We start from the raw sequence: 9224 nt of genomic DNA, 5'->3' as shown, positions 1-9224 counted from the left end.
AGTACAATTAAAACAGAGTACAGTGCAAAAAATATCATTTAGAAGTGGAAATACTCTAAAAAGCATGAGAATAAAAAATAGTTTTTAACTTAGACTTAAAAAAATTCACACTGACGTCACTGGCTGACGTCACTTCTTTTGGCAACTTATTCCAATTTGTGTGCAGCATAATTGCTAAATGGTGCTTCACCATGTTTGCTTTGGACTCTGTGCTCCACTATTTGACTTGAGTCTGTCGATCTCAGAGCACTACTGGGTTTATAAACCATGAGCATTTATTTTATGTATTCAAGACCTAAACCATTTAGTGATTTATAGACTACTAGGAGAACTTTAAAATCTATTCTAAAGCTGACTGGAAGCCAGTGTAAAGACTTTAGAATTGGAATAACATGCTCTGACCTCTTTGTTCTGGTCAGAACCTGAGCTGCAGCATTCTGAATGAGCTGCAGCTGTTTACTGCTCTTTTTGGGGAGTCCAGTCAGAAGACCGTTACAATAGTCAAGTCAACTTGAGATTAAAGAATGGATGAGCTTCTCCTTGACACATGCAAGCCTTCACTCTAGATATGTTCTTTAGATGGTAGAAAGCAGTTTTAGTAATTGATTTGATATGACTGTTGAAAGTCAGGTCGGAATCTATCAGAACACCAAGGTTTCGGACTTGGTCTTTGGTTTTTAAAGAGAGTGACTCCAGGTATTTGCTAAGAGCAATCCTATTTTCTTTATTGCCCAAAAAATTATTTCAGTTTTATTGTGGTTTAATTGAAGAAAATTTTGGCTCATCCAGATATTTATGTGTTAGACAGTGACAACACCTCAATTGAACTGTAGTCATCTGGAGACAGTGCTCGATATAACTGTGTGTCATCTGCATAGCTATGATAGTCAAAATTGAAGTTCTGAAGAATTTGACCCAAGGGTACCATACACAGACTGAACAGGAGGGGTCCAAGAACTGACCCTTGAGGGACCCCATAGGTCATTGCCATTCGATGAGATTGAACACTTCCAATGGTTACAAAATAACTCCTTTCCTCCAGGTAGGACCTGAACCATTTAAGGACTGTTCCATTTAGTTCTACCCACGTTTCCAACCTGTTCAGCAGTATATTATGATCCACCGTATCAAAAGGTGCACTGAGATCTAACAGACCAGAATTGACACCTTTTCCGAGTCAGTCCATCCATCCATCCATCCATCCATTTTCTGAGCCGCTTCTCCTCACTAGGGTCGCGGGCGCGCTGGAGTATATCCCAGCTATCACCGGGCAGGAGGCAGGGTACACCCTGAACTGGTTGCCAGCCAATCGCAGAGCACATACAAACAAACAACCATTCGCACTCACATTCACACCTATGGGCAATTAAGAGTTGTCAATTAACCTACCATGCATGTTTTTGCGATGTGGGAGGAAACCGGAGTGCCCAGAGAAAACCCACGCAGGCACGGGGAGAACATGCAAACTCCACACAGGCGGGGCCGGGGATTGAAACCCGGTCCTCAGAACTGTGCGGCAGACGCTCTAACCATTCTTCCAGCGTGCTGCCTCCCGAGTCAGTATTCAACCTTATATCATTTAGCACTTTGATAAGAGCAGATTCTGTACTGTGATGAATTCAGAAACCTGATTGAAATTCAAGAAGTCCATTTAAATTCAAGAAATTGCTGAGTTGATTAAAAATTACTTCCTCAACAATCTTGGCTATGAAAGGGAGATTGGAGATGGGTCTATAGCTTGCTAACATCCAGTGTTCTATTTTTTAGAAGAGGCTTAATGGCAGCCACTTTAAGAGCTTTAGGAAACTCTCCTGACTTAAGTGAGCAATTGATTATTTGCTGCAAATCAGCTGTCACAGACTTCGAAATAGCTTTGAAAAACTCTGATGGTATTGAGTCAAGACAGCTCGTTGATGGTTTCAGCTGCTGAACCGTTTTCTCTACAGTTTTTTGGTCAACTGTATCAAATTCTGACATGGTAATAAAGTTTTTCCTGGGTGGTGTCAAGGTTGCTCAGCACCCTGAGTCCAGCCTGTGTGTGTGCGTGTGTGTGTGTGTCTCATGAGTGCTTTGGAGGGTTGATGTGTTGGAGTCTAGCAGCTGCACCTTGCCTATTGTTTTGCTTCCTGAAAACCTAGTGAGTTATCTCTACCTAATTTTTCTTCTTTGTCCCCAGTCTGCCATCTGCCCTTGCTGCCTGCAAACCAGTGCTCACCTCTTGCGGTCCACCGACAACACGGACTTCTACCCTGCCGGACCGGTCGTCGTTGGAACCGTGCCAATCCCGGATTTAGTTCTCGGAGTTCCTTTGTTCGCTTCCAAGCTGCAAAAAACCTTTATTCACAAACTCACCTCCCTGTCCTCTCTCATCTGGGTCCAACTTGCAACCTGAATCCTGACAGCATAGTCTGGCCTGTCATGGATCCAGCGGAGATGGAAACCCTTCGCCAAACTGTTACCGGACAGATCATGCTTTTGGAGCAAAACGACCAAGCCCTCACCCTGCTGATTCAAAAGGTACGTGACTTCTCACAAGCTCTCACAACCCACCAAAATCAATTTGCCTCACTCCAACCTTACGCACAGCTGCCTGCTGCAGCATCCACCGCTTCCACTGCCCCCCGCACCCACGTAATGCGTGAGCCATATGTACCTGAACCAGCCCCTTACGACGGCAATCTAGGGTCTTGTCGCACCTTTTTGGTTCAGTGTTTACTTGTGTTTGGACAGCAACCACAATCGTACTCCACTGACAACGCTAAAATTGCCTACCTCATTGGCTGTCTCCGGGGTACAGCGCTCTTGTGGGCCACGGCGGAATGGGAGAAACGTTCAGCCGTCAGTGCGTCATACTCTTCTTTTTCCATGGAGATGAAGAAGATTTTTGACCACCCGGTACGCGGGAGGGAGGCCGCTAAAGGGCTGATGTCACTCAATTAGGGCTCTCGCTCCTCTTTTTTGATGAAATGTTCACTATTTGTGCAACTGCTGGTTATTGTATTGTGTTGAGTTGAGTACACTGTCACCATAAAGCACTCTTATCACAAGTCTGCACTCACGAGTCAAGCAAGAAATTGGCTCGTATCTCGAAAAAACTCCTAAGTTGGGTCACTCCTATCTCAAGGCACCACTGTAATTATAAACTGCTATGATGGCCAGTCAATTTGTACTACAAGACTCAGTTACTATAAGATGATCTTACAAATGTTTATTTGCCACTTTCCATTTGTATTCAAATGCTAATCTAAAAGCATGTTGACTTGAATTTGTAGAGATCTATTGTACTTATTATTGGATGGGTATCACTGATATCACATGATACCTTGCTGCTGTGTGTTACACTGTGTGTTTGTTTTGTGTATTAGTAGTAGCAGAAAATGAGAGGGCTGTAAACTCCAGATACATTGTCAGATACACAAGGGAATAACAGTGAGTGAGTACTGTTGGTTTGTTTGACAGGGACCTCTTACCCTTGTCTTTCACAGCTCAGATAGACAGAGACAAATACAGTGGGATGGCCAATAGAAGCAGATAGCAGACAAGTGAAAGAGAGGGTGAAGCATAGACAAGGGAAAAAATAAAGCTCGACCACAAGGTGTGGAAGATGGGCCTTGGGAATATGTGTTGTTCCATCAAGGAGCAAAAGCAAAGAACCAAAGAAGGGATCGTAATAGGTTGAGGAGAGGGGGTAGAGAGAATGGTATGGCGAAAGCGAGAGATAAGAAAGCTTGGCATAGCACTAGGTTGCCAAGGGTTTATTATTCTCTGTAGCACTCAATCAAACACTGGCCCTCTGAACACACTGAGCAATGCCGGCGAATCATCCTGGGGGCTTTCTCTGTCTCCTTTCTTTATCTCCATCCATGCCTCCCCTCTTCACCCCTCCCCCATTCCCTCCATCTTTTTTTCCTGCGGTGTATGAGTGCTACCCATCTGTCAGCTGTCAGTGCCAGTGAGAGATATACAGAGCTGTCACTTTGTGTCAGAGCGTGTTTGGGAGGCCCTTTTTGCAGCTGCCGCTCTACACATGCTTTCCCTATGGCGGCGAGGGGTATGATGCTTTGCAAGCACAAATACAAGCACACACAACAAGTCACACCCACCTGACTGATATGTTCTTTCAATAGTATCTGCCTTTATTTAAAATCTTCAGTGAGGGTCGCTTTCCACTGTCATCGTTTGAATATCATTTTTATGGTTCTCGTTTGGTTTGCAGAAAAGTTTGAAAAATGATTTCTTAATAGCTCTGTGATTTTTCCTCTCACCCAAAGTTAGCTGGGAAAGGATTCAGCTCAACTGCAAACAAAGTGAGAATAAGCAGTCTAGAAAATGGGTGGGTGTTTGATACCTGTATATAAAACCATAAAACACAAAAAAGGCATAGATCTAATAAAAAGTAATGTTGCTCAGACCTCGTCTAAATCTTGGCGCAAGCTGCTGTAGACCGCTGTTCTAACACGATTTTGGTAAATTTGATCTGGGCACAGGTAGACAGCTAATGAGCTTTACGGACAGATTTAAGTCACCAGCGGTTATCACCAGCTCATTCTGTATGAGGGTACCCACACACATTGTCTGTTGCCACACCAAGGCCAGAGAAGTGACAATGCTCCACTCACGCATGGATTGCTGCAACTATTCATCGTCCTCTTCCACACAGAGAATCCATGTCTATGTCAAGACTGTCAGTTGTGCCACATTTAAAGGAAATGAGAGGAGCCGCTTTGATGGCAGCGAATGAAGTCGGCTGTAAACAGTCCCACAGTGCCTGCCCACTCTCAGATCCACCAGCTTGAGCTCGTCCCCGAAATAACCAACTCCGGTCTAACCTGCCTCTGCCTGCACAACATTTACGCCGGTTACGAAAATAGGGCCCCAAGGGTTGGAGCGTAGGGTGCGAGTGCCCAGGACAAATATATGCGCCACACTGCCCTGTGTACCTGTACCATGGGTCTCTCTTCAACCAGTCCAGTTAAAAGCCATTCAAACTTTTATTAAAACTTGGCATTGAAAGGAAAAAAATAAACAAGTAGCAGTGAACAGAACTACAACTATTATGGGAGTGAGTTGCGAGAGGCACAATTTTACAAAGATGGCACATTTGAGTTTATGGTGTGCCAGAATAAGTGGGAAGCAGGAGCAAGGCAGCCTATCCTGTCAAGGCACCTGTTTCAATCAGGATTTTTCAAGAACACAGCTAATGTTCCTTCTACTACCATAATATGTATTTATCTCTTTTCTTTTGTAAGCCATCCCAGCGCAATTTTACGCCACAGCCAACACCTTCCACAAGTCTGGCACGCAGGCCGAAATGAGCATGTTATATTCTACCACTGAAAAGGCTTTTTTTTCGAAATCATTTTAGAACCACTTTATGCCTATTGCTCTAAAAAAACTACAATCAAATGAATGAAAAAACATTTAACAACTCACCCCAATTTCTAATTGCATTATTGTGCATATTTGTAAAAAAAAAAAAAAAAAAAAAAAAAAAACACTAAGTTGAAATAAGAACAGATTCAATTGTGTCATTTGTGATGGAGTTAAAGATTAGGCGCGGTTGGGTTAGATATGTATTAATGTGTATAGTTACACATTAATTACAAAATTAATTGTAGGCCTTTGCTGACACTCAGACTGGTTTTCCATGACAAGAGAAAAGGGGATGTGCTTAGCTTCCTTCCAGGCCTTCCATTTGTGTATGTTGACAAGATTGCCGGGTTTTGTGCCTATTGTGCTTCTCCTGCCATTCCAGTGCCAATTGTGTTGGGTTTTGGGGGCTCGTTATTAGACGGTGACAGTTTCTGGGCGGAAACAAACACGACTCTGACGATTAACACCGTGTCACCGTGTCAGCTCATACTGTAATCCTGGTATTCTGTCTATCACATGTGTACAGAGAAAGGAGGAGGGAGGTTAGAGCAAAGGACAGTGAGAATATCATAGAAATAGAGAGGCAGTGCGAGAAAAATCATCGCCTAGATCCCAGGAGAGGCAGATAAAGCTGTGCTGTTCATCGAGGACATTATGTACGTGGTGGCGTACTGTAATACAATGTTAACATTCCTTACAGTCCTGGGCTCTCCGCAGGGAGGAGCGAGGCCTGCTGGGGGATCTGTTTAGTTGATCAGACATGCCAGTGCTTTCACCAGGCATGGGAATAGACTACTGCATGATACAAAGGCAGCGCAGGGTGTGACAGACCAGAATAAGATAAAGGATACTACTGAGTAGAATAGCATTGTAATACTAAGCATGAGTAAAGGTAGACAGAGAAATAAACATTATAGTAAAGCATAAAGATGTCAGGATCACTATTTGTTTGAATTGTTTGTGTTTTAGGAAACTGTTTTTTTTGCTTTTGTTTTTGTTTTTTTCCAGATTTGATTTGATTAAAATGGCCAACACTTGGGCCTCCACCGTCCAGTAGCATTGTAGATAGATCGAGAATAACTCTGCAATAACACACATTTTTTGCTGGGCGTTCCAAAGGTAATGACATTCATGAGACACTGGGGTGCAGAAAATAGGGTACAGCAAGAGTCTCATTCGTGTTCCTCAAGGTAAATCACTCTAATGTAGCCTCATAGGGTTAATTACTGAAACGTTTTGGACCTTTTTCAGTGCCATATAAGTAGGCGTATGTTCCAAGCGCTAAAGGTCAAGTGTCAAGGGTACAAAATCATTATGTTAAAAGATACCACTGTGGTGACAGGCCACTGTGTATGATGAAAGTGTACACTGATAAGGCACTACTAGAGCTTTGTTAAACATTCCATCATTCCAAAGCCAAAAATGCTCATAAATGGCCTGACGAAATCATTAGAAATGTGTCAGTTTAATGGAATGAATACATGTCTGCAGTGGCATTATTTTTTAAGGAGCTCTTGTAGCCTATCTTATGTATTGTAACTCCTTGCGTTGTAAAAGTGGACCGTGAAAGTGGACTGTCTGGAACGTGACTGCTTTGAGAGTGTTGCGATGTGAGTGATCGGACAATATAAAAGCGACTGAAAGTATATTATTCCATTAGACACAGCCGGTTTGTCAACAAAGGTAAATCCGAGCTAGTTTGTCTGTACTCAGCACCTCCGACTGCAACTGTGCTTCACCTTCACACTTTCAATCAGCTTTTCTATCATGGAGGTGTCACATTAACATACATGCATGCACACATGCCATTAAAAATAGATGGCATCTTGCAGATGGGAATGTTTGTGTGCAAGTAAACACACCTACACACACACACACACACACACACACACATGCTCTCTACTCCCCCCTGTAGCACCTCTCAAACCTATTATTGGCAGCAGTTCAGTGACGGCTGTGTGACTGCCAGTACTGCGGATCTGCTCCTGGAGCGAGCGCTCCCCATCAGTGCTGGCTTGATTACCCTGATGTATGCACACCCAGACACTTGACAATCTCTCAACATTTACATATGCAGCCTCAGCACTCCACACTACTTCTGATCTGAGGTGGATGTGTGTGTGGATGTATATACTGTGTATGTGTGTGGGTTGGTGTGAGTGTAGGGGAGCATGTGTTTGCGAGATTTAGTGTGGAGGTGTGCACACTAGTGCGGGTGTTCATGAGGCGAGCGGGGAATGGTGAAGAGAAATGGCAGTTCTCGCTCGCTAAACGTAAAACAAACAAGCTTTAATCAGATGCCGAGCTCCTGCTCTTCAAAGACTAGAGCAGAGTAGGAAAGAGAGAGTGATGAACGAGAGAAAGACGCCTCACCTAAGGGTGTGCAACGTCGTAAACACACAAACAGAGCATTTACCAGTCGTCCTGTTATTCACTCTTATGTCAAACACATACTGTCGCACTCAGAACTAACACACAACCGGGGATTGAGTTGTGTTAAAACTCTCACAAAAGCATGCGCTTGACTGATGTTTTTCTTTCATTTCAAATGAAAAATCATCACAAAACAACCCTCCTTTCCCCCACAAAACCTAATTCAAAAGGGCCTGCCTCTCGTTCTTTCTTTTCGCCGTCAGTGTCAACGTGAGGGAAGTGTTGGTGTAAAGCAGAAGCGGAGAAAGAGAGGCGGTGAAGAGAGGAGGTCTAGGGAGTTGCTCTGTGTCGATCCTTTTTGGCTGGCGGTTCACAGGGAAACCAGGCTCGGCTGATCATCATTAAAACGCACAGAACTTGACATGTTTATTTAATAGCTGCTCCCGGCAAAGACGGCAAGCTGCTGCTATCTTTCAGCGTCACATGTTGATGTGTGCCACGTCTGCAAAAGTGTGTGTTAGCATTACTTTAACCAAAAAGTACCTTTAACTCAATATGTGCTCTGTGATGTTACATTTAACTGCAAACCGTACGACAAATGCCCGGTCAAGTCCCTTGTTTTAACCATGAAGAGGATTGGAGTCATCACTTCCCATAAATGTCAGATTTAAAATATATAGACATATATGCAACTTCTCCTAAGTCCACCATTTAACATCAATGGCTTAAGTTAACAGGCAATCGTTAGATTGCCACTCTCCTGATTTCTCTTTCAGTCAGCTTCCACATAAACAAAACCATTACAATGGCTGGTCATCCACACACGACACAATAAGAGAAAATAATTTACAGAATACAATAAATTGAGTAGTAGTATATACTACTAAGCAAAATTCTAGGTTTTGAAGGTCTTTCTAATATTTTGAACCTTCCAGGTGATCTTACTGGGAAGCGTGAAAATATTTGAAAGAACACCTCTCAGTATGATCAGTATCTGCAGCTTTATATATAAAAAAAATAAATCAATTTAAAAAGAAAAAGTATGGAGAATGGTACCAAAAGTAATAATAAAGCTTTTTACATGCAAAATATGTCATTGATTATTTTCTACAGAAAGTTTGTAAACATTATTATTATTATTATTTAATTTTTTTAATTCCACCTTTCACTAAACAATTTTCACATTTGTAACAATAAGGACATCAATCACTGTTACATGGTCAAGGCTGTTGCTACAATTTCATCTTGGGTTTGTGAAGCATAGCCCCACTGTATATGTCTTTCATTGTGCAGTTAATGTTGATGGGGGGGAAATGGATGGAATAACTAGATAACATTGTTGCCATTCGTGTTGCTGTAGCTCTTTCTTAAAATGGTGGGTAAAACGAAAGGTGAGAGAATAAAATATTTTTGTTGAAGCCTGTGGTTAGACTCAAATGTATAGAAGAAAGCATGTGTGTGTATGAGTGAGCTACTGC

General features: G+C 42.6%; 1 long non-coding RNA gene across 1 annotated transcript in view; it reads left to right on the top strand.

Moving 5' to 3' along the window:
* The first annotated feature begins 2183 nt into the window (after positions 1 to 2183).
* Positions 2184 to 9224, top strand: part of LOC133480221 (uncharacterized) — a 39298-nt gene continuing 32257 nt past the window's right edge. Inside the window, exon 1 of the long non-coding RNA XR_009789224.1 lies at positions 2184 to 2517. This is a non-coding gene — a long non-coding RNA (uncharacterized LOC133480221). The remainder of the gene's footprint in view (positions 2518 to 9224) is intronic.

Source organism: Phyllopteryx taeniolatus, chromosome 6, assembly GCF_024500385.1.
Source record: "Phyllopteryx taeniolatus isolate TA_2022b chromosome 6, UOR_Ptae_1.2, whole genome shotgun sequence".
Taxonomy (NCBI): Eukaryota; Metazoa; Chordata; class Actinopteri; order Syngnathiformes; family Syngnathidae; genus Phyllopteryx; species Phyllopteryx taeniolatus.
This window is presented reverse-complemented; position numbering and strand designations above follow the sequence as displayed.